The sequence below is a fragment of the Protopterus annectens genome, chromosome 2.part1 (genome assembly GCF_019279795.1).
Source record: "Protopterus annectens isolate FY-2018-M chromosome 2.part1, PAN1.0, whole genome shotgun sequence".
NCBI lineage: Eukaryota > Metazoa > Chordata > Ceratodontiformes > Protopteridae > Protopterus > Protopterus annectens.
Window position 1 is genome coordinate 1698389115 of NC_056729.1, and position 24993 is coordinate 1698414107.

A 24993-nucleotide genomic window follows, 5' to 3' on the forward strand; every position below is an offset into this window, starting at 1 on the left:
CCAGACCATGTCAAATCAAAGTTATTAGAAGCTCCTTTGAATAAGGACTGTTTGTTTGGCACCAAAGCAGAAGAGGTTCTTAAAAAGATGGAAGAAAAAGCCAAGTCTATGCAAACTGTTAAAGAATTCTTACAAGTGCAACCCCCTAGATTCAGTAGGCATTGCCCTTCCAAACACTGGTCCTTTCCAGCCCCCTCCAGGCCTTCTCAAACCAGACCCAGGGGAAACAGACCACCCAGAGTACAGTCTCAAGGTATGCAGAGGTCTAAGCAGTAGAGTGCCCCCACCCTTAATGCAGGGAGTGGTAAGCCACCTCTTTAAGGAAAAAGCTCATAGTGACTTACTTACTCCACTCCCCAGCCCTGCCCAATTGCTTGTGCCCCTAGGAGGAAAACTTGCCCTTCATGCAAAAAACTGGATGTCCATAACTCAGGACAGGTGGGTCCTCGACATTGTATCCCAGGGATACAAATTTTATTTCCATTCACTGCCAACCCCAAGCGGGTTCCCAGACCTTCCTCCAAACCAGTGGGCAGAGGCTCAAAACCAAGTACTTTCTCTAATCAACATCAGAGCTATCCAGCCAGTTCCAGTAGAACAGAGGGGTCAAGGATTCTACTCAAGACTCTTCCTGGTACCCAGAAAAGAGGGCTCTTGGCGCCCAATCCTGGATCTTTCCATTCTCAACACCTTCCTGGTGGTACCAAAATTCAAAATGCTTACCCTGCAACAGCTTCTTCCTATGCTTGCCAAGGATGCCTGGTTAGTCACCCTAGACTTAAAAGAAGCCTATCTCCATATCCCCATAAGGGAATGATGCAGGAAGTATCTACGTTTCAGGGCAGGGTCTATGCATTATCAGATGTTCTTTGTGTTTCACTGTTACGGTCATCACATTTGGGTTATCTGCTTGTAGTAGCCCTCAGTCGGCCTGATTATCAAAGTCTTGGGTCCTGCGTCGGTTGCTGTCTCATCTTCCGTGACGTCAGGTAATCAGGGGTGTAAAGCATGCAGCCGACGCCATTACATCAGTCTTTCTTGCCGTGCGGTGCCTGAAGCAGAAGCAGTTCGCATGTGCCGGTCGGCTGACTCCTGAAATTTTTATTTTCGAGTTTCAGAACCGAAGTCTTCAACCAAAGCTAAGTACCCAGTTGGGGAAACTTTTTTTTTTCTTGCTCTAAATCGGTCAGTAAAAGTCAATAATTGTATTTCTTGTGGAAAGCGGAAAGCAAATACCTCATAAAGATTTTCATTTGTACTGTATTCCTTGCCTAGTCCCTGACCAAGACGTACCTCGCTGTCGGTTTTGTGCCTTATTTAAGCAACGACCCATTCGTCGTCAGTATATTTACACTTCTAAATACTTTGGTACTCGGTTTGATTATCCAGATATGTCTTTGGTAAGCCATCCGACTACCGACGATCCGAAAAAACGCAAAGATAAAGATACAGACAGGCCGTCCAGGTAAAATGCTGCCGACGACGCTTCTCCTAAGCTAGTCGCCAGTTCGCCGGTACTCAGTGAGGTGCTTTCGCAGCCCCTGATACCCGCTTCTTCAGATTCGCAGGCCTCTACTGAGACCCATTCGGAGTCTGGTATGCCGCGAGATGCTTCAACTGTGGAACCTGCGGATGTCTCTACCTTGGATGGATCCAGATCCGCTGTGCAGGCACCGTCTTCTGAGGGTATATTCAGGCCTACTGACTTGCATATTAAACCGACGGCATCTTCTTCAAGGCCTAAAACTCGAACCATGCCTAGAAAACCGACGCCCAGACCGCATGGTCAGGTTTTTATGCCTAAAAAACAAATGATAAGACTGGCTGAAGACCTTATTACTTTAATCAGGGGAAGCCAACCTTCTCCCTCTAAGTCTCTTAGACTTAGGACTGAATTTGCTTATGATACTTCTGACCAGGGTTTTGAAGTTTCTGTTTCCTCTGATGACCAGGATTTACCCTTATCTACCTTTGAGGATTCTGATGCAGAGGAATCTGTTCCCTCTGCTTCCCCCCAGAGGATTTCTCTTTTGGTGAAAACTTGCATACTCTTAGGGAGCATTTCCGCTGGGAAAGCCAGGATTACTCTGATTCTAAAACGAGGCTTAGGGATTTATTACTCCTGCCCCAACACAGGCCTTTAGGTGTCCCTCCTGTACTAGATATTGTTGATGCCTTTTTGGAATCTAGCTTGGTCCCTGACTCTACCTCCTGCTCCCAGAAAACCTGATAGATATTACAAGGTTCCTGACTCTCACAAGTTCCTTTTTAAAAATCTTACTGCGGATCCTGAGACCAGCTCACAGAGACCCAAGGGCATTAAGGCTACTACTGCTAAAAATCCTACCCCCTCTGAGACTCCAGGACGCTGGATAGATGGGGTAAGAAGGTTTACTCTAATGCAACCTTGGCCATTAGGTCCTTAAACTGCCAGTTTCATATGTTGAAGTATCAGCAGCATATTATTGGATTGCTTAAACAGAAAATGATGTTGATTCCTGACTGCTAAAAATAGGGATTTACAAGATTTAATGCATTCAATGTGGTTGTGATTCACTAGAGGCATCTTGCAGGGCTGCTGTCACTGGGTCTCTACTTAGAAGGCATGCTTGGCTTAAGGAGCAATCTTTGCCACATCATGTTAAAGCTAAATTGCTGGATGCTCCCTTAAATCAGGACCACCTGTTTGGCAACAAAGCAGAAGACGTTCTTAAAAAGATGAAGGAAAAAGCTAAATCAATGCAAACTGTTAAAATTTTCCTACAAGTACAGCCTCCAAGATTTAGTAGGCATTGGCCCACTAAGGATTGGTCATTTTCTGCCTCTTCCAGACCTTCTTATTCCAAACCCAGAACCAGCAGAACACACAGACTTCAGTGCCAGGGTAAGCAGAGGACTAAGCAGTCGGGGGCTCCCACTTCCAAATCAGGGAGTAGTAAGACTCCCCCCTATGGTAAGCTGTCTCAATAACTTAATTTACCTCCAAGCACTTCTCAACTGACTGCTCCTTTAGGGGGAAAGATTGCTCTGCAGGCCAAAAACTGGGAACTCATTACCCAGGACAAATGGGTTTTAAATATAGTTTCCCAAGGATACAGATTTCACTTCCACACGTTACCAACCCCAAACGGTTGGCCAGATCTACCCCCAAATCAGTGGGCAGAGGCTCAAAAGCAAGTACTTTCTCTGTTAAGCATAAAGGCTATTCAGGCTGTACAAGAAGAGGAAAAGGGACAAGGTTTCTACTCAAGACATTTCCTGGTACCCAGAAAAGACAACTCATGGCGTCCTATCCTGGACCTTTCTATCTTAAACACCTTTTTGGTGATTCCAAAATTCAAGATGCTAACTCTTCAGCAGTTGCGTCCTATGCTAGGCAAAGATGCTTGGTTGGCAACACTGGATTTAAAGGAAGCCTACCTTCACATCCCAATCAAGGAATCTTGCAGAAGATACCTACGCTTCAAAGCAGGCTACATGCACTATCAGTTCTCTGCACTGCCCTTTGGCTTATCTCCTGTGCCCAGGGTATTCACAAAGTGGCTAACTCCAGTCATTGCTTTTTGCAGGCAAAGAAATATTCACATATGTCCATACCTGGACGATTGTCAATTTCAGGCAGAAAGCCAGGACATACTTTTGAATCATCTGGCATTTGTACAAAAGGTGCAAACTTGTCTGGGGTACACCATAAACGTAAAGAAATCACATCTGGTACCCTGTCAACAAATTATATTCTTGGGAGCAAGCTTGAACACAACTTCCCAGATGGCTTTCCTCACGCCAGAGAAACAAATTAATTTGACATCTTACTTTCAAACTAATGGCCACAAAAACCTTGCTATCTGCAAAGCAAATACTGCAAGCCTTGGGGTTCATGGCCTCCTGCACTCTACTAATTTCATATGCAAGACTGCATATGAGGAAACTACAATGGTATCTAAAAAGTTTATGGTGTCAACATTCTCAGGATCTAGAAGCAATGATTCCTATCATACCTTGCCTATGGTTAGAGTTCCTTTGGTGGGCAGAGGCCTGCCACCAAAACAAGGGACTACCATTCACTCTACCCCCTGCCGCCCAAACCCTAACAACAGACACATCAGACTATGCATGGGGGACTCAAGTGGCAGGGAAGTGCATTCAGGGCAAATGAAACCCAAGTCAAATGCACCTGCATATCAGTCAAAAAGAAATGTTAGCTGTACAGAATGCTGTGACAGCCTTCAAGGACCACATCCATTCAGGACAATTAATGGTAAAGGCAAGACAACACCACTGTTATGTGGTATATAAACAAGCAGGGGGATACCCATTCGTACCCCGCTCTGCAGACTAGCCATGGCTCTGTTGAACACCTCTGTGGCCTTGAGCTATCAAGTGCATCTACAGGCTCAATTCCTGCCAGGAAAACTAAATACACTGGCAGACGAAATAAGCAGAAATCTCATGGACCCACACGAGTGGAAACTGGAACCAAAGACTTTCAACATGTTGATAAACAAATGGGGGAGCCCATATATAGACCTGTTTGTTTCCCCCCAGTACTACCAGTTGGACAAATTCTGCCCCAGGACTCCCCACAAACAAGCTTGGAAAGTGGATGCTGTGTCCTTCAGCTGGAAAAATCTATCAGTTTATGCCTTTCCTCCTCTGCCTCTCCTCTCCTCTCCAAAGTACTACTAAAGATCAAACAGGACAAACCAAGGATGATACCGATTGCACCAGACTGGCCACGCCAACACTGGTGCCCCTCTTGCGCAGTGTGTCACTGCTGGCTCCATGGCACCTGCCTCAGACCCCTACCCTGCTGTCACAGCAGGAGAGCCAGATTCTGTACCCTGGCAGCCTGGCTAATTACCTAATCCCTCCGTTACCATCCCTCAGTAAACAAGTGTTGGATGTCATTTTGGAGGCAAGGAGGCCTAGTACTAGAAAATATTATGCTGAAGAATGGAAAAGATTCTGTGCTTGGAACCAAACTCAAGGGATGGGCACAGCAGCGCCCAATTTACCTCAGATTCTTCAATAGTTAACTGAGATGCTTCACAAGGGCCTTTCTTTTTCCTCCATCAAAATTCACGCCTCAACCATTTCAGCTCATTACAACACAGTACCATCCCTCTTCTCTCATCCACTGCTCAAGCAGTTCCTCAGAGGGGCCAGATCTTAAAACCACACAGGAGAGCCCCATCTCCAGCCTGGGACCTTAACTTTGTATTGGAAAAACCCACTCTTCCTCCTTTTGAGACAGCTGCACATGCAGAGTTAAAATTATTTTCTTGGAAAACAGCCTTCCTTTTAGCAATCACTTCAGCAAGAAGGGTGTCTGAATTACAGGCCCTTATGGCATTGGAGCCCTTCATCATCTTTCATGCGGACAGGGTGTCCTTCATGCCCAAGGTGTGGTATCCACTGTGGCTCTTAATCAATCCATTCATTTGCCAACCTTCTTTTCTAATCCACAGAACAAAGGGGAACGGGTACTGCACTCCTTAGATGTGCACAGACAACTTAGATTTTACTTGGACAGGACTAAACCTCAAAGGAAATCTGAACAACTGTTGGTGGCATTTGCTGCAGAGGCAGAGGGGAAGGCTATTTTAAAGCAAACCATTTCTAAATGGATAGGCCATTGCATTCATTTCTGCTATAAGCAACATGGAAAACCTATCCCACAGGGGATTAGACCCCATTCAACCAGGGCTGCATCTACCTCTACAGCGTTTCTCAGAGGTGTCCCTACCAGGGACATCCTAGAAGCTGCTACCTGGAATTCTGTACATACTTTCACCAAGCTTTACCATTTGCCAGTTTTCTCTAAATCCAGAGCTGGCTTTGCCACTGCATTCTTGCAGGGCCTTATGCTGGTCATAATAGGTTCATAGGTAGGTACTAGGCTATCTGCCCTAGGGCATTTATAAGCCTAGCCAGAGTGCGTCGGCTTTCGCCGCCCCATTGATTAATTAACTGATCCTCTGTCAAGCAGAGCCAATGAAGTGAACCCAGGGGTGTATTTTCTGTTACCCATCCACTCGTCAAGGTTTCTCTTGAAGAGTGTTAGTGAGGGGCTCTGCCTGATGTAATTTGGAATTTTGTTCCAAAGCATGGGGAGTCTGTGTGACAGGAATCTATCCCTCCAGCATGTTCTGTTTATTGTTGTGGTGAGGTTTAGCTCACTAGAGTGTGTGGCTCGCAGTGACTTGGATTTCTTTATGTTCATAGGTTGGTACTAGGCTATCAACCCTAGAGCCTATACAAGCCTAGCCATAACAATTCCCTGGCTATTTCTTCCCACATTATTTACTTTCCTGGACCCCTGTCTAGCAGGGCGACTGACGTGATCCCTGGGGTGAATTTCCTTTCTCCCATCCAATCGTCAAGGTTCCTCTTGAAGAGGTACAAAGAGGCACTCTGCTTTACATGTATGGGCAATCTATTCCAGAGTCTGGGGAGTCTCTGGGTCAGGAACCTATCCCTCCAGCACGTTTTGTTTATTGTGATGACAAGGTTTAGATCCCTGGAGGGTGTAGCTCTGAGGGATTGGGATTTCTTTAAGTGTAGCATGTCCAACAGCTCTGGGATGTCCTTCATGGATGCATCTGCAGTCATAACAAGTGGGTTGTCCTGTCGTCAGGCAGCCCTGCAGTCGGCCGGATTCCAGAGATTACTTCAGACTTATGTCAGAAAAAGTTAACAATTGTTTAACCTGTGGGAAACAAATACCTCATAAAGATTTCTCAAAGTACAGCTGAACTTATTCTTACAACTGAGGCCCTGCTACAACTCTTGAATCGACCTCAGAAATTTTACCCACTACGGTGGTTGACTTATCAGACACCATCCCTTGGATGTCTCTACCCCACAGCTGCCATGTCCATTAAGGCCTTCGCCAAAGCAGCCAAGACTACTAAAACAGTGCCTGTTAAACCCCCACATCCAGGCCCTCTTCCAGTTCTCAAATGCTTTGGCAGAAGATTTAATTTCTTTAATTAGAGGATCTCAATCTCATCCAGACAGGGCCTCTCAGCCCCCAGAGAAGAGACCTAGAGCCCCTGAGCCAGTGTCTTCTGATGATTCTGCTGATGAATCAGACATAACTGACCAGCCTGAGGCTCCCTTCTCCAATTTTGAAGATTCTGATGCTGAAGAATCCATTCCAGCTGCTTCCCACCAGAAGAATTCTCCTTTGGAACAGTTCCAATGGCAGCAACAGGATTTTCAGACTCCAGAAAAGACTTAGGACCTTTCTGCACCTCCCACAGCACAGGCCCTTAGCTATACCTCCTGTTCTCTCTGTGGTGGATGATGCTTTCAATGATGTTTGCTCCCTGCCAAACCAGACAGATTTTACAGGGTGCCAGATACTCATCACCACCTTTACAAGGCCCCACTTGCAGACCCAGAAACTATATCCCAGGGTCCCAGCAGTAGCGCGACCACAGCTAAAAACCCTATTCCTTCTGAAAGGGAAGCAAGGTCACTAGACAGATGGGGTAAAAGGTCTACACTTCAGCTACTCTCTCAGCTAGAGCTTTAAACTGTCAGTTTCACATGATACAATACCAAGAGTTTATGCTTGATCAGTTAACTAAAAACTAACCACTGATGAATCTCTTGATAAGAAATATGTAATAGAGATGGTAAATAACATACAACAGGTTAGCAACCATTCCTTAAAATGTGGCTATGATGCACTGGAGGCTTCATTTAGATCAGCCATGACAGGCACAGTGATAAGAAGGCATGCATGGCTAAAGGAACAAGCTTTACCGGATCATGTTAAAGCTAAGTTGCTAGATGCTCCTATGGACAAGACAAGTTTGTTTGGTACACCTGCCCAGCAGGTTATGAAGAAAATGGAAGAAAAGGCAAAATCTGTTCAAACTGTTAAAGATTTCTTGCAGGTTCAACCCCAAGGTTTAGCAGGAACTGGCCTGCCAAAAATTGGTCCTTTCCTGACTCCACAAAATTTCAAGGGCAGGAATAGCCAGAGGCAGAAACCAATCCAGAGGAGGTGCCCAGTGGCAAGGTAACAACAGAGGCACAGACACAGCCACTGCCACTACATCAGCACAACCACAGTGACTTAATCCTAAATCCTACCAGGGAACAAATAGCAGCTCCTCTAGGCGGAAAGTTAACCTTATTTTCAAAGAACTGGCACTACATAACAAAAGACAAGTGGATTTTACAAACCATAGATCAAGGTTACCGGTTTCACTTCCACACTTTACCAGTCGAATGCCAAATCTACCTCCAAATCAAAAACAGAGGCTCTACCAGATAATGGAGTTAGCAAACATGAGAGCGGTGGAAAGAGTGCCAACAGCAGAGCAAGGAAAGGGGTTCTACTCCAGACTATTCCTAGTTCCAAGAAAGGAAAAAGTTGGAGACCAATTCTCGACCTGTCCACCTTAAATACATACATCATTGTCCCAAAATTCAAAATGCTGACCCTACAGCAACTTCTTCCCATGCTGGGCAAGGAGTCTTGGCTGGTAACTCTAGATCTCACCAATCTGCAGAAGATACCTCAGATTTCTTGCAGGATCAGAACACTATCAATTCTCAGCATTGCCCTTGGCTTATCTACTAAATGCCTGGCATCAGTAACCATTGCAGACTACAGGGAATTCAAATTTACCCATACCTGGACAACAAAAGCAAGCTGACAACAGATTTACAAAGGGTCATTTACTTGCCACAAGGACTGGGATACACAGTCAATTTACAAAAGTCAAGGCTGATACCATCCCAAACAAGGACATTCTTGAATTGGACACAGTACAACAACTGGCATTCCTGTCTACACAACAACAAAACGACCTTCCTCTTTACTTCTTGGCACTAACAAAACTGAACAAGTTAACAGCAAGAAAAGTTCTGCAGGCCTTGGGCTTCATGGCATCATGCATAATCTTGGTCCCATTTGCCAGACTACATATGAGGAAACTACAGTGGTACCTAAAGAATTTATGGTCCCAACACAGACACAGTCTAGAAACAGAAATCCCACTAATTCCATGCTTAAAACAGGAGTTCCTATGGTGGGCTCAGGCATGCCAGTCAAACCCAGGCCTACCCTTTATGTCAACCAAGCCAGACCATCACAACAGAAAGGATTGTGGACACAGGATCAACTTCACCTGCACATCAATCTAAAAGAAATGCTGGCAGTAAAACTGGCAATCCAAAAGTTCAAACCATTTCTCAAAGAGGGCCAGTTGATGATAAGGACAGACAACACCACAGTCATGTGGTACATCAACAAACAGGGAGGCACTCATTCAGAATGACCTTGGAGCTGTGGACCCTGGCACTCAGCTACAACATTCAGTTACAGGCAATATTTGTACTGGGGAAAGACAATACCCTAGCAGACATATTAAGCAGAACCACTTTGGATGCCCACGAATGGAAGCTGCACCGGACATCTTCAAGACCATCTCAAGAAATGGGAATGCCACAGATAGACCTATTCGCATCACCTCTCAATCACCAGCTCAAAAAATTCTGCACAAGGACATTCCACCCACTAGCATGGAAAGTGGACTCACTCTCCTTCAACTGGAAAGGCCTAACAGCATATGCATTAATCCTGATAGCTCCAAACTGGCCAAGACAACACTGGTACCCACTACTGAAGAGCATGTCTCGAACAATATGTTGATGTTAACTCAGAACAACTACAGCATCATACATCCAAACCTGCAACTGACTGCATGGAACATCACATAGCAGCAGCTAATCCAGAACTTTCCCAAAGAGTTAAAGACATTATTCTTGAAGCACAGACCTTCAACAAGAAGGAACTATGCTGGAAAATGGAAAAGGTTTGTCAGAAAGAGGAAAGATCGTCAAACATAGATATGCCTAACATTCTGGAGTATCTACTTCTTCATTCAGGCCTGTCCTACTCCTCCATCAAGATACATGCATCAGCTATTTCAGCAGAATACAGCTTTGATCCACCTGTTTTGCAGTTCCTCAGAGGAATCAAGAATGTAAAACCTAAACCACCATTACCAGCTTGGGATTTAAACTTTGTGCTAGAAAAGTTGACACTATCACCCTTTGAACCAGCAGCAACAGCAGACCTACAACACCAGTCATGGAAAACTGCTTTCCTACTGGCAAGGTTTCAGAACTACAGGCCTTAATGGCAGTGCAACCCTTCCTAATCTTCCACCAAGATACATTTATGCCCAAGGTGGTATCCAGAGTGTCTTTAAACCAGGCAAAAAATAGCAGAAAGACTGACCAACTTTTTGTAGCCTATGCAACAGGAAGGGAAGGAAAAGCTATTTCCAAACAGACAATCTCCAAATGGATAGGAAATTGCCTGTTACTTCTTCCATGGAAAACCAATTCCACAGAACATAAGACCTCATTCTACCACTACCACAGCCTCAAAGACATTATTGACATTTGCCAAGCATTATAATTTGCCTCTATATTGGATCCTAAACACACCATAATCTACTATCCTCCTCCCTAGTTGGCTATGGTATTCTTATGACTGCAGATGCATCCATGAAGGACATAGTACAGTTTTGTACCTACCATAAATGTAGATGTCCGAACTGGATAGCATCTGCAGTCAGGGAGTCTTTATGGTGCATTTGTTTGTATATATGTACATATATGCTTATTGTTGTGTTTACCTCTATCTATTTGGAAACATTGGCATCTATCAAAATTTTAGCCTGCGCATCTGGGGCAAGAAACACTGAGGAAAATCAGGACAACCCACTTGTTATGACTGCAGATGCTATCCAGTTCGGACATCTACATTTATGGTAGGTACAAAACTGTACTTTTGACATGGTCTTGTATGTTAAGCAGAGATCGCCTCTGAGTAGACGACATGCGACAGAGTATAGCTGGAATTAGCGTAGGGCATCTGCTTTAGGCCTGTGATTCTTTTAGTGAGGTATTTCTGAGGCCTTTCCAGTTGTTGCAGATGTCTTGAGAGGTACATACCAAATGGGGCGTTGTATTCTATAATGGGTCTAATGAGGGATGAGTACAGTGGGACAATGACCTCCTTTTTTCTGGATGAAAAGCCCTTCGTGATGAGGTGTGCCATATAGAAGGATTTCCTGACTGTTGTGGCGATGTGGTTATCGAAGGTGAGACCACTGTCCACCTGTGTCCCTAAGTCTCTTATCACACTTTCTGTGTTTAGTGTACTGCCAGCTATATGGTAATTCATGGATACATGTTTTTCCCAAAGGGATAACAATACATTTCTTGGCATTGAGCTTGAGCCCATGGCTCTGGCACCAAGCATCTGTTTCTGTAAGGCCCTTTTGTAGAGTATCCACATAATTTGGGATTCAATAATGGCTCCCAGTTTGCAGTCATCTGCAAACTTTGTTATCCAGAGTCCCTTAGTGTTGGCCTGTACTTCAGAGAAGAAGATGCCAAACAAGAGCGCCCCAGGACTGAACCCTGAGGTACTCCACTTGTCACTTGTCTGGAGCTGGATTTGGAGTCAGCTACTTTTACAGTGTGGGTTCTATCAGTAAACCATTTAGCAACCCATTGGGTGACATAGGGATTAATGCCCAACTTAGTAAGTTTATCTATGATTCCAGAGTGGGGGATGGTGTCAAAGGCCTTGGCAAGGTCTAGATAGGCTGTGTGGACCACCTTACCCTTGTCCATGGCTCTGGAGACTGATTCAAAGAAGTCAGTCAGGTTCAGGAGACAAGATCGGCCCTTCACAAACCCAAACTGGGTGGGGTCCAGTGTTTGAAGGTTGCCAATGTCTTTGTTTATAAGTTCCATGATAATACTCCATGGCCTTGCAGATAAGGCTTGTCAGACTGATGGGACGGTAGTTTCCGGGATCCAAGGTGGATCCCCTGTGGATTGGGATAACTGTAGCTCTGCGCCACTCAGTGGGCACGAAACCTGAGGTGAGGCTATGATTAAACATGACACTTAGGTGAGGTGCCAGTTCATATTGTAGTTCATGTAGTACACAGCCGGGATGTCATCTGGTCCCATGGATGCTGTATTCTTGGCTTTAGAGAGTGCGTTTTGTACCTGTGTGGCCGTTATTACTGGAATTTGGCAATCTTCCGGTATTGAGATGGGCCATTTAGGGGTGAGAGGGGGTGAAGTTGGCACTGAATCGATCTGCCAGGATATTGGCAATATCCTTCGGATCAGTATATTTAATGCCATTCTGTTTTAGCTCAGAGCAGATCTGAGCATTGCCATTTAGATTCTTGACATAGTTATAGAATGCTTTGTGGTTGTCTTTGGAATCTTTGGCAATTTTATTTTCGTAACTAGCTTTGGAGGATTTTATGAGGCATCTCAGTTTCTTACTGAGGCTAGTAAGGGAGTTTTTTGCATCCTGGGATTTTCCTCTTTTCTGCAAAAGTTTCTTCCTTTTGTTGTAAAGTTTGTTTATGGCAGGGGACCACCAGATTGGCTTCCTTTTTTTGGATGAGTGCATTTTGGTTCTATTTGGGATGGCATGATTCATGCATGAGTGGATGTGCTCGTACAGTGCCTTAGTGTAGGATTCAGCAGTTGAACTTTCAGTTCCAGTCTGCATGGGTGTCATGAAGTTGGTCACTTCTGACTTGAGTAGCATGAAGTTGGCTTTGGAGAAGTTTTTTATGGTGGTTTCTTTACTGGGGGTGGGGGTGGGATGTGGATGTTAAGGGTGATTAGCTTATGGTCAGACCTGACTAACGAGGGGGTGACCATAGGTATGGAGCATTGATTTCCCATGTTGGTAATGACCAGGTCTAGGATATTGGAGCCCTGGTGGGACTATGGATTAGTTGATCCAGGGCGTTGGAATTTATGAATTCCAAGAACCGTTCGCAAAGGTGTTGGGACATGAGTAGTTTTCCCAGTTAATGGCAGGGTAGTTAAAATCACCCAGTATTAGGGTGTTTGGTTCTATCTTAATATTTTCCAGTATGTTTAGAAAGGTGTAGTGAGAATCTTGGGGTATGGTGGGGGATCTGTAGCAAGCTACAATTTGGATTGCAGTCTTACCTAGTATTAGTTGCACTTGGAGAATTTCAGACACATTGTGTTGGCCAACTAGCCTGGTGGTGTGAATATCCTTGGTGAATATTGACACTCCTCCACCTTTAGCGTTTCGGTCCTGGTTTGGTGGCCGAAAAGTGTGATAAGAGTTGTAGCCTGGTATTGCAGGGGTGCTCTCTGGAGCCTTGATGTCCATCAACTCTGAGTTGGACATGGCTTTGTAAGTCAGGCAGAGATCACCTCTGAGTAAGCAATATGCCACTGAGTACAGCCGGAGTTTTTTTCAGTCGAGCTGCATAGGACATATGTTTGAGACCAGTAATAATCCTCTTGGTGAGGTACTTTTGTGGTCTTTCCAGCTGTTGGAAATGTCTTGTGAGGTACATCCCAAATGGGGCATTGTACTCTATGATGGGTCTAATGAGTGACGAGTAGAGGGGCACTATAACCTCTTTATTTCTAGATGTGAACCTTTTAGTAATTAGATGGGCCACATAGAAGGATTTCCTAACTACTTTGGCAATATGATTGTCAAGGGAGAGATTACTATCTACCTGGGTCCCCAGATCTCTTATCACCTCTTCTGTATTAAAGGGGCTGCCACCTATGTGGTAATTCGTGCAAGTTTTGTTTTTCCCAAACGGGATGACTATGCATTTTTTGGCATTACCTTGAGGCCATGACTTTGACACCAGGTGTTCATCTCAGTAAGGCCCTTTTAGAGGATGTCTGTGTCAGCCTAAGAGTCAATTATGGCTCCTAGTTTGCAGTCATCGGCAAACTTGGTTAGCCATAGTCCTCCTGTGTTTGCCTGTACTTCTGAGAAGTATATGCCGAACAGTAGGGGTCCCAGGACCGAGCCTTGTGGGACACCACTTGTGAGTGGTTTAGAGTCGGACCTGGAGTCCGCTATTCTTACCATGTGAGTTCTGTCTGTAAGCCAGTTGGCAACACATCTCGTGACGTACGGGTTTATGTTCAGGCTGGTGAGTTTTAATGTAATACCCGAGTGGGGAATGGTGTCGAAAGCCTTGGCAAGGTCAAGGTAGGCTGTGTGAACCACCTTTCCCTCATCTATGGCCTTGGTGACTGTCTCAAAGAAGTCAACCAGGTTTAGTAGGGATGATCTGCCCTTAACAAAGCCGAACTGGGTCGGGTCAAGTATTTGGAGGTTCTCAGTGTCTTTTTTAATTAGTTCCATAATGATGCGCTCCATAGCCTTGCAGACCAGGCTAGTCAGGCTTATGGGGCGATAGTTACCAGGGTCAGTTGTGGCCCCTCCTTTGTGGAGAGGAATAACCATTGCTGTGCACCATTCTATGGGCACATAGCCTGTGGAGAGGCTGAGGTTGAACAGTGTATTTAGGTGGGGGGTTAGTTCATGTTGTAGTTCGTGCAAGACGCAGCCTGGGACACCATCTGGTCCCACTGACGCTGTGTTTTTGGCTTTTGAAAGGGCTGTTTTCACCTGTGCATCTGTGATTTTTGGGACACTACACTTTTCCGGTATTGTTGTGGACCCTTTTGGATGTGAGAGAGGGGTGAAGTTTGCACTGAATCTATCTGCCAGGATGCTGGCAATATCAGTAAGTTCAGTATATTTTGTGCTATTTTGCACTAGTTCAGTGCATATCTGCGAGTTGCCACTTAGATTCTTAAGAAAGCTAAAGAAGCTTTGTGGATGTTCGTGTTTCATGTTGCAGTCATTACATTTGGGTAATTTGCTGGCAGTTTGCCCTCAGTCGGCCTGAATTCCAAAGTCTTGGGTCCTGCGTCAGTTGCTGTCTTATCTTCCATGACGTCAGGTCGTCAGGGGTATAAAACATGCAGCCTACACCATTTTCTTTAGTTTTCTTGCCGTGTGGTGCCCAAAGCAGAAGCATTTCGCAAGTGTCGGTCGGCCGACTACTGAAATATTTGCGTTTGAGTTTCAGAACCGAAGTCTTAACTAAAGTTAAGTACCCCGTTGGGGAAACTTTTTCTTGCTTTTTACCGATGTCAGGAAAAGTTAATAATTGTATTACTTGTGGGAAGCAAATACCTCGTAAGGATTTCCATTTATACTGTATTCCTTGCCTAGGCCCTAACCACAACGTGCCTGGCTGTCAGTTTTGTGCTAGATTTAACCAACGCACTATTAAGCGTCTGTTTATTTTTGCATCTAAGTATTTTGGAAACAGATTTAACTACCCAGAGATGTCGTCAGATAGCAATCCGACTACCGGAGTACATAAAAAACGCAAAGAAAAGGACAGAGAAAGGCGGTCGAGATCCAAAACCGACGACGAGGTTTCTCCTAAGCCAGTCGCCGGTGCTCAGTGAGGCACTTTCGCAGCCCCTGTTACCCACTACCTTCGAGTCGCAGGCCTCTACCGACACCCATGTGGAGTCAGGCATGCCACAAGATACTCAAGGTATTGGACCGACGGATGTATCTCCCTCAGATGGGTCTGGAGCCGCTGAGCAGGCACTGGCTTTTGAGGGTGTATTCAGACCTCATCATTTTTACATCAAACAGACAAAAGCTGCAAAACCAAAGGCAAAGACACCTTCTAAAACTAAAAAAACCACACCTGAGCCAAGTGCACAGGCCTCTATGCCTAAAAAACAGATGATCAAAATGGCTGAAGACCTTATTACCTTGATCAGGGGTACCCATCCCCCTGCATTTAAGAGGCCTAGGCAAGACAACGACTATGAATCTTCAGGTCAGGTTTCTGTTTCTTCTGATTCCTCTTCTGATCAGGAATTATCTTTACCTCCCTATGAGGATTCTGATGCTGAGGAGTCTATTCCATCTGCATCTCCTCCTGAGGATTATTAATTTGGAGAAACTGTGCATACTTTGAGGGAGCATTTTCACTGGGAGAGTCAAGACTTCTCAGAATCAAAAACGAGGCTCAGGGATTTCCTCCTCCTCCCTCAGCACAAGCCTTTAGCCATTCCCCCTGTTAGACATTGTGGATGATGTTATTTCGGTGTCAAGCCTGACCCCTGACTCTTTACCTCCAGCTCCCAGTAAGCCTGACAGGTATTACAGGGTCCCTGACTCTCATAAATTTTTATTTAGAAACCCTGCTGCTGATCCTGAAACTATTTCACAGGGTCCTAAGGGAGTTAAGGCCTCAACAGCAAAAAACCCTACCCCCTCCGACAGAGATTCCAGGGCACTGGACAGATGGGGAAAAAAGGTTTGTACATCTGCAACCTTGGCAATCAGGGCCTTAAACTGTCAATTTCATATGCTTAAGTACCAACAATATGTTATGGGATTGCTGAAACAGAAAATGATGTTGATTTCAGAATGTGTAGAAAATAAAGAATTGCAGGAATTATTGCATGCAGCTGAACAAGTTGGAAAGCTTACTTTGCAATGTGGTTTTGATCTTTTAGAGGCCTCCTACAGGGCCGCAGTTACTGGATCTGTGATTAGGAGGCATGTCTGGCTAAAGGAACAAAATTTGCCTGATCATGTTAAAGCTAAATTACTAGATGCACCTTTACAGCATGATTCTCTGTTTGGTATTAAGGCAGAAGAGGTTTTAAAGAAAATGGAAGACAAAGCTAAGTCTATGCAAACTGTTAAAGATTTCTTACAAGTACAGCCACCTAGATACAGTAGACACTGCCCTACAAAAAAATGGTCCTTTCCTGTGTCAGACAGAGCTCAAAGGGGAAATCCAGACGCCCTAAGGGTTCCATGTACCAGGCTCAAGACTCATACAGGTCAAAGCAATGGGGGCGCATCCATCTCCAAATCTGGAGGAGATAAATCGCAAACCTACAGAAAGCAATCCCAATGACTTCCCTCTGCCTACACCAAGCACTTATCTTTTGGCAGCACCCATAAGGGGAAAATTAGCACTTTTTGCTCAAAATTGGCAGTTAATAACCCAGGTCAAGTGGATACTGAACATCGTATCACAGGGATACAGATTCCATTTCCACACTCTGCCAATGACAAATGGTTAGCCAAATCTGCCAAAGAAACAATGGGCAGAGGCACAGAAACAGGTTACATCCCTCATGGATATGGGGGTCATTCAGATGGTACCAGAACAGGAAAAAGGACAAGGTTTTTACTCAAAACTGTTCTTGGTACCCAGAAAGGACAAGGCCTGGCGGCCATTACTGGATTTATTGATTTTGAACACATACCTAGACATTCCGAAATTCAAAATGCTCACTTTGCAACAGCTTCTGCCCATGCTGGGCAAGAATGCTTGGCTGGTGACTTTAGACTTAAAAGCGGCATACCTGCATGTCCCAATAAGAGAGTCATGCAGAAGATACCTCAAATTCAAGGCTGGCTCACTGCATTACCAATTCTCTGCACTGCCCTTTGGCTTATCTACTGCGCCCAGGGTCTTTACAAACTGCCTGGCACTAGTAATTGCATTTTGCAGACAAAGACGTATTCAAATATATCCTTACTTGGACATCTGTCTCATTCAAGCAGAGAACAAGGACACTCTTCTGCGACACCTGGCATTTGTGAAAAGGCTTCTAGCATGCCTAGGGTACACAATAAACGAAAAGAAATTACAACTGATACCCTCTCAAAAGATAACATTCCTGGGTGCAAGCTTGCATACAACTGCCCAGACGGCTTACCTCACGCCAGACAAACAAAGGCAACTGACTACTTACTTCAAACTGATGGCAACAAAAACTCAGTCTTCTGCAAGACAAATTCTACAGGCTATGGGCTTCATGGCATCCTGTATTCTACTAATTCCATATGCAAGACTGCATATGAGGAAACTTCAATGGTACCTAAAAAGTTTATGGGGTCAGCATTCACACAGTCTGGAAACTATAATTCCTCTCATCCCCTGCCTGCAACAGGAGTTTCTATGGTGGGCAAAGGCCTGTCACCAAAACATGGGATGGCCCTTCACTCTACCCCCTGCCAGCCAAACCTTAACAACAGACACATCAGATTATGCCTGGGGGGCTCACATGGCAGGAAGATGCATTCAGGGCATATGGGCACCAAACCAAATGTATCTGCATATCAATCAGAAAGAGATGCTAGCCGTTCAAAATGCCCTAACAGCCTTCAAGGACTTACTTCATCCAGGACAACTACTGATAAAGACGGATAACACCACGGTCATGTGGTATATAAACAAGTAAGGGGGCACGCACTCATACCCCCTTTGCAGATTAGCCATGGCACTGTGGGACACAGCTTTGGCCTTCCAGATAAATCTTCAAGCTCAATTCCTGCCAGGAAAACAGAACACTCTGGCAGACGATTTAAGCAGAAACCTTATGGATCCTCACGAGTGGAAACTAAATCCACAAGTATTCAACATGATAACAGAGAAATGGGGGAGCCCAGACATAGATCTTTTTGCCTCTACTCAAAATTATCAACTGAAAAGATTCTGCACAAGGACTTATCGCAGACAAGCATGGAAAGTGGACGCCCTATCTTTCAGTTGGAAAAACCTGTCAGTTTACGCCTTTCCTCCTCTGCCTCTTCTACCCAAGGTCCTCCTAGAAGTCAGACAAGCGAAGCCAAAGATGATATTAATTGCCCTGGACTGGCCCCACCATTACTGGTACCCAATCCTAAGGAACTTGTCTCAATACCCAGCTTGGACCTTGCCTCAAAGACCACAACTACTGTCCCAGCAAAACAATCAGATCCTGCACAATCAACTACAGACTCTGAAGCTGGCAGCATGGCTAATCATGTAATCATACCAACGACACCTCTCAGTAAAGCTGTGATGGATGTCATTTTGGAAGCCAGAAGGCCTAGTACTAGAAAATCTTATGCTGACAAATGGAAGAGATTTTGTGCTTGGAATCGAGCACAAGGAACTGATACAGCAGAACCACATATTCCTCAGATATTACAATACTTAACTGAGATGCTTGACAAAGGCCCATCTTTCTCATCAATCAAAATCCATGCCTGTGCCATTTCGGCTCATTACAATACAGAGCCACCAATCTTTTCTCATCCTTTACTAATACAGTATCTTAGAGGAGCCAAAAACCTAAGGCCTCCTAGAAGATCACCTTTACCTGCATGGGACCTCAATTATGTGTTGGAAGAGCTCACCCTGCCTCCATTTGAACCAGCCGCTACCGCTGATATAAAGTTCTTATGGAAGACAGCCCTGCTACTAGCAATTACTTCAGCAAGAAGGGTTTCAGAGCTACAGGCCCTCATGGCTGTAGAGCCTTTTATCATATTTTATCCAGACAGGGTGTCTGAGGACAAATCCTACTTTTATGCCTAAGGTGGTTTCCAGTCAATGGTAGAGTAATTGAAATCGCCCAATATCAGGGTGTTTGGTAGGACCTTCATGTTTTCCAGTGTCTCCAGAAAGGTGGAGTGGTGGTCCTGGGTCATGGAGGGTGATCTGTAGTAGGCCACGATTTGCATTGCAGATTTGCCCGATGTTAGTTGCACATGGATGATCTCAGAGGTATCATGCTGTGCCACTAACCTGGAGGTGTAGGTATCCTTGATGAATATGGATACACTCCCTTCTTTTGTGTTTCGGTCCGTGTTCTGTGGCCGAAACGTGTGGTATGAGTTGTAGCCTGGTAGTGCTGGGGTGCTCTCTGGAGCCTTGAACCAGGTTTCTGTTACTGCACAGATGTCGATGTTCTCCATACTGAGGAGTGATTTGAGCACGTGCATTTTGAGATTTAAACTCCTGGCATTGAGTAGCATAACCCTCAGTTTTTTGTTAATTGTGCTGTTTACGGAGGTGGGTTTGACTTTTGAGCCTTGCCTAAAAAAGGCACTATGGGGGCAGCAAGAGCCTTGGCCAGTATTCGAAAGTTTAGAGGTGACAGGTGCAAGCCGTCTCTTGCGAAGCAACGCAGCTTGTCGAGCATGTCGTCCCAGGCTGGCAGACACTGGATCCCTCTAAATTCTTTCTCCCATCCTTAGCTTTGGGAATCTACCCAAATGTGATGACTGCAACAGTGAAACACAAAGAACATAGTACAGTTGTGTACACTTAACGTAAATGTAGATGTTCGAGTGTATTCATTGTTGCAGTCCTGGTTACCCTCCCTCCAGCCCCCTGACTTCTATTGACTGTACCTCTATTCTGATTTACTATTCATAAAGCTTTTTGGTGTATTTGCTTTTTGTTGGAGGTGTAACCTTGTATATAATTGCTTCCCATTATGGGGGCACCTGACATCTGGGGCAAGAAAAATTGATGTGATGGTGTCGGCTGCATGCTTTATTCCCCTGACGTCCTGACGTCACGGAAGATGAGACAACAACTGATGCAGGACCCAAGACTTTGATAATCAGGCCGACTGAGGGCTACTGCAAGCAGATAACCCAAATGCGATGAATGCAACAGTGAATACACTCTAACATCTACATTTATGGTTAAGTGTACACAACTGTACTTTCTCTGCACTTCTCTTTGGGTTACCAGAGTATTCACAAAATACCTGGCTCCAGCAATTGCATACTGCAGGCAGAGAAATATCCAAATTTACCTGTACTTGGACGACTGCCTGATTCAGGTGGACAGTCAGGAATTGCTTCTGCAGCACCTGACATTTGTGAAAAACCTTCTCACTTCCTTGGAGTATACCATCAACGAAAATAAATCAAAACTGGTACCCAGTCAAAAGATTGTATTCCTGGGAGCAAGCTTGGACACAACTTCCCAGATGGCATTCCTCACCTCAGAAAAACAAGTCTATGATTACTACAAATAAATGGCCACCAGAATCCAGCTATCTGCAAAAAAAATACTGCAATCTCTAGGGTTCATGGCCTCATGTATACTGCTGATTCCATATGCAAGACTGCATATGAGGAAACTCCAGTGGTACCTAAAAAGTCTTTGGTGCCAACATTCTCAGGACCTGGAAACAGTCATGCCTATCTTACCCTGTCTAAAGACAGAGTTCCTCTGGTGGGCAGAACCATGCAACCACAACATGGGACTGCCATTTACTCAACACCATGCCTCCCAGACCCTAACCACAGAAGCATCGGACTATGCCTGGGGGCACACATGGACGGAAAATGTATTCGGGGCCACTGGAGCCCAAGTCAAATTCATCTGCACATCAACCAAAAAGAGATGGTGGCTGTGCAGAATGCCCTGACATCTTTCAGAACCCAAATCCTTCCAGGACAACTGCTGATAAAAATAGGCAACACCACAGATGTTCATCGTGTTTCACTGTTGCAGTCATTACTCTTGGGTTATCCTGCTGGCAGGCTACCCGCAGTCGGCCAGAATTCCAAAGTCTAGGTCCGGCGTCGGTTGCTGTCACCTCTTCCCTGACGTCAGTGCACCAGGTGGTACATCAACAAGCAGAGGGGAACCCATTCCTACCCACTCTGCAGGCTAGCCTTGGCCCTGTGGAACATGGCTTTGGACATTCAAGTCCATCTGCAAGCTCATTTCCTGCCAGGTAAACAAAACTTACTGGCATACAACTTAAGCAGAAATTTCCTAGACCCACACAAGTGGCAATTGGAGCACAGCACCTCCACCCTTCTGATTCAAAAATGGGGGACCCCAGAGGTGGATCTCTCTGCCTTCCCCTACAACCACCAGCTCAGCAAATTCTGCACCAGGAATCCTCACAGCAGGGCCTGGAAAGTGGATGCCAGTGGGTAAACCTCTCAATCTATGCCTTTCCCCCTCTGCCCCTCCTTTCAAGAGTATTACTCAAGATAAAGCAGGACAGACCAAGGACAATTCTGAGTGCCCCAGACTGGCCACGCCAGTACTTGTATCCACTCCTGCGCAGCCTGACATCGGTGCCACCCTGGCACCTACAAAAAAATCCAATCCTCCTCTCTCAGCAGGAGGTACAGATTCTGCATCCATTACTGCAAACCCTAAATCTTGAAGCCTAGCTTATTCCTTGAATTCTCCCCCAGCAACCTTAAGCAAACAGGTGCTGGATGTCATTCTCGAAGCCAGAAGACCCAGTACAAGAAAAGCCTATGCTGATAAGAGGAAAACGTTCTGCTCATGGACTCAATCTAAAGGAGAGGACACAACTCTGCCTCTTATTCTGGATTACCTAGCAGATCTACTCCACAAAGGCCTGTCCTTCTCCTCCATTAAGATACATGCCTCAGCCATTTCTGCTCATTACAACACTGAGCCACCTCTCTTCTTGCACCCTCTTATCAAAGAGTTCCTAAGAGGGGCAAACAACTTAAGACCACCAAGGAGAGCATCCACCCCTGCTTGGGACCTTCACTTTGTACTGGAAAAGCTCACGCTTCCCCCCTTCGAACCTGCTTCATTAGCAGAATTAAAATTCCTTTCTTGGAAAACAGCCTTGCTTCTAGCCATCACTTCAGCTGGAAGAGTGTCTGAGCTTCAAACACTCATGGCTGTGGAACCCTTCATTATGTTCAATACTGACAGGGTTTCCCTCAGGGCTAACCCTCCTTTATGCCCAAGGTGGTGTCCAGTGTTGCTCTCAATCAATCCATCCATTTACCAACCTTCTTCCCTAATCCTCAAAATAAAGGGGAAAGGATCCTGCACTCCATGGATGTGTACAGACAGCTCAGATTCTACCTTGATAGGACTAAGGCCTTCAGAAAATCTGACCAGTTACTAGCCAGGTTTGCAAGAGAGGCAGAGGGCAAGGCCATTTCAAAACAAACCATTTCCAAATAGATACCACACTGCATCCATTTCTGCTACAAGCACCATGGGAAACCAATCCCTTAGGGGGTCAAACACATTACACTAGGGCAACATCTACCTCTACAGCATTTCTCAGGGGAGTCCCTACCCGGGATATCCTGGAGGCTGCTACCTGGAGTTCTGTACACACCTTCAACAAACTTTTCCACCTGCCTATCTTTTCCAAATCGGGGGAGGATTTGCTACAGCAGTCCTGCAAGGCATACTAGCCAGCCCTAACTCTTCTTGACTGCCTCCACCCTTCTTCAACATTGGGAATCCACCCAAGTGTGATGACTGCAACAGTGAAACATGAAGAACATAGTACAGTTGTGTATACTTACCATAAATGTAGATGTTAGAGTGTATTCACTGTTGCAGTCCTGGTTTCCCTCCCTCCAGTCCCCTGGTTCTCTCTCTCTCCTATCTATGGCTATTACTAACCCCTTCTGGGGTATTGGTATTGTTACTGGTATTTACTTTTTACTGGTGGTGTTTTTCCCCACCATAACCTGTCTCCCTATTTGGGGGGGTGTCTTGACATTTGAAGCAAGAAAAACTGATGTAATGGTGTCGACTGTCTGTTTTTATATACCTGACGTCAGTCTTGGAGCGACAGCATACGATGCAGAAATACTAAGTCTCTGGTATTCGGGCCGACTGAGGGCCACCTGCAGGCAGATAACCCAAGTGTGATGACTGCAACAGTGAATACACTCGAAAATCTACATTTATGGTAAGTGTATACAACTGTACTTTTCACTTCATCGAGATCGGTTCTTCCTTCTCTCTTAACCCCAAGCCATAGTTACCACAGATGCATCCCAGATGGGGTGGGGAGGCATTATCTGGGAAAAACAGTCCAAGGCACTTGGTCCCATTTGGAGGCCATTCTGCATATCAATGTTCTAGAAATGAGGGCAGTGCTATTAGCATTGCAAGCATTCCACCCAAACCTTCCCTTTAGAATGATTGCAGTTCAGACAGGCAACATGGCAGTAGTCTGGTACATCAACAAACAAGGGGGGAACCAGATCCTATCCTCTCTGTTGAGAAGCCCTCAGAGTTTGGCAATGGGCAATTTCATCTGACTGCTTTCTCGTTGCAATGCACATTATGGGGAGCTCGAGCATGATTGCGGAGAGACTGAGCAGATCTATTCTAATGCCTCACGAGTGATCTCTCAACTCTTCTATGGTGGAGCATAGGGGGACCAAAAGCTTGCAAGGAGCATGGACTGTCAACCATGTCCTCCTAGGTTAGTAAATACTGTACCCTGTTTGAGTGACACCATATTCTAAGCTAGCTGTTAGTTATTTTATGTTCATATTGTGGAATCATCCTAGGAAAAGGTAGAATGCTGCTCACCACTAGGCTAATATCAGCATGGGAGAGACAGTCTGAGAGCTCCGTAATGTCTCTCTTCATGTAATCCAGGGAGGTACATCTCAGTTCGTTTATGCTGACATGGACTTTGAGTCATACTCATACTTGTGGTTCAAAGACCTCAGTGTGTGTGAGATCTAACGGATCCTGGCAACTGACAGAAAGTTGACTGTGACTCTTTCCTTGCTTAGCCTAGTGAGTGAGATATCTATGTGTTTCACAATGTTGTCTCCTAAGGGCAAGATTTTGGGTTGTGTGCTTAGAAACTGAGACACTGTAGGATGTGGCTGCATTAATTTGTGTTGGGTATTTATTTTGTGGAATGCTCCTGAGGTTGCTAAGGATACTTTTTGTGCAATGTCTGGGAGGACTTTGTGTTTTAGGAAGAAAACATTTAAGAGCAGCCCAGCATAAATGGGTATATAGGCCTTTTCTGTACTATGTGAGGTGGCTGTGTGTGTGTGTTACTGACAACCTGTTTGTTATTGTAAATGCTTGTGTGCAAGAGCTTTGCCTCCAGTGACAGCTTCTTCTCTTACTGCCATTCAGAAGTCTGCACCATATAAAAAGGTTTCTTAAGCTTTTGTTTATTTAGGTGCTCTTAGAGTGGGCATTTCCGTACCTCAGAATCAGTTAAAATCCCCACTGTTTTCATTGTAGAATCTGCTGATGCTATTTCCCCATTATTAAGGCTCAATGCTGAAGACAACCCTGTGCCTCTCTCATGTGAGATCCGGTAGATTTGTAATTTGTTTTGTGGAAGACACTTTTTTTGTGAGCATTATTTCTTCCAGAGTGTCTGAAGGATCTCCATGATACAAGCCCTAATTTTCATGGAAGGAACTATGCTTAGCCTTTTACAAGGAGTGAATCTCATAGGTTCATAGGTAGGTACTAGGCTATCGGCCCAAGGGCCTAT

The 24993-nt window shown here is 45.1% G+C and overlaps 1 protein-coding gene across 2 annotated transcripts in view; it reads left to right on the top strand.

Moving 5' to 3' along the window:
* Positions 1 to 24993, top strand: part of UBE4B (ubiquitination factor E4B) — a 2592778-nt gene that overhangs the window by 1480146 nt on the left and 1087639 nt on the right. The gene's annotated exons all lie outside the window — the stretch shown is intronic.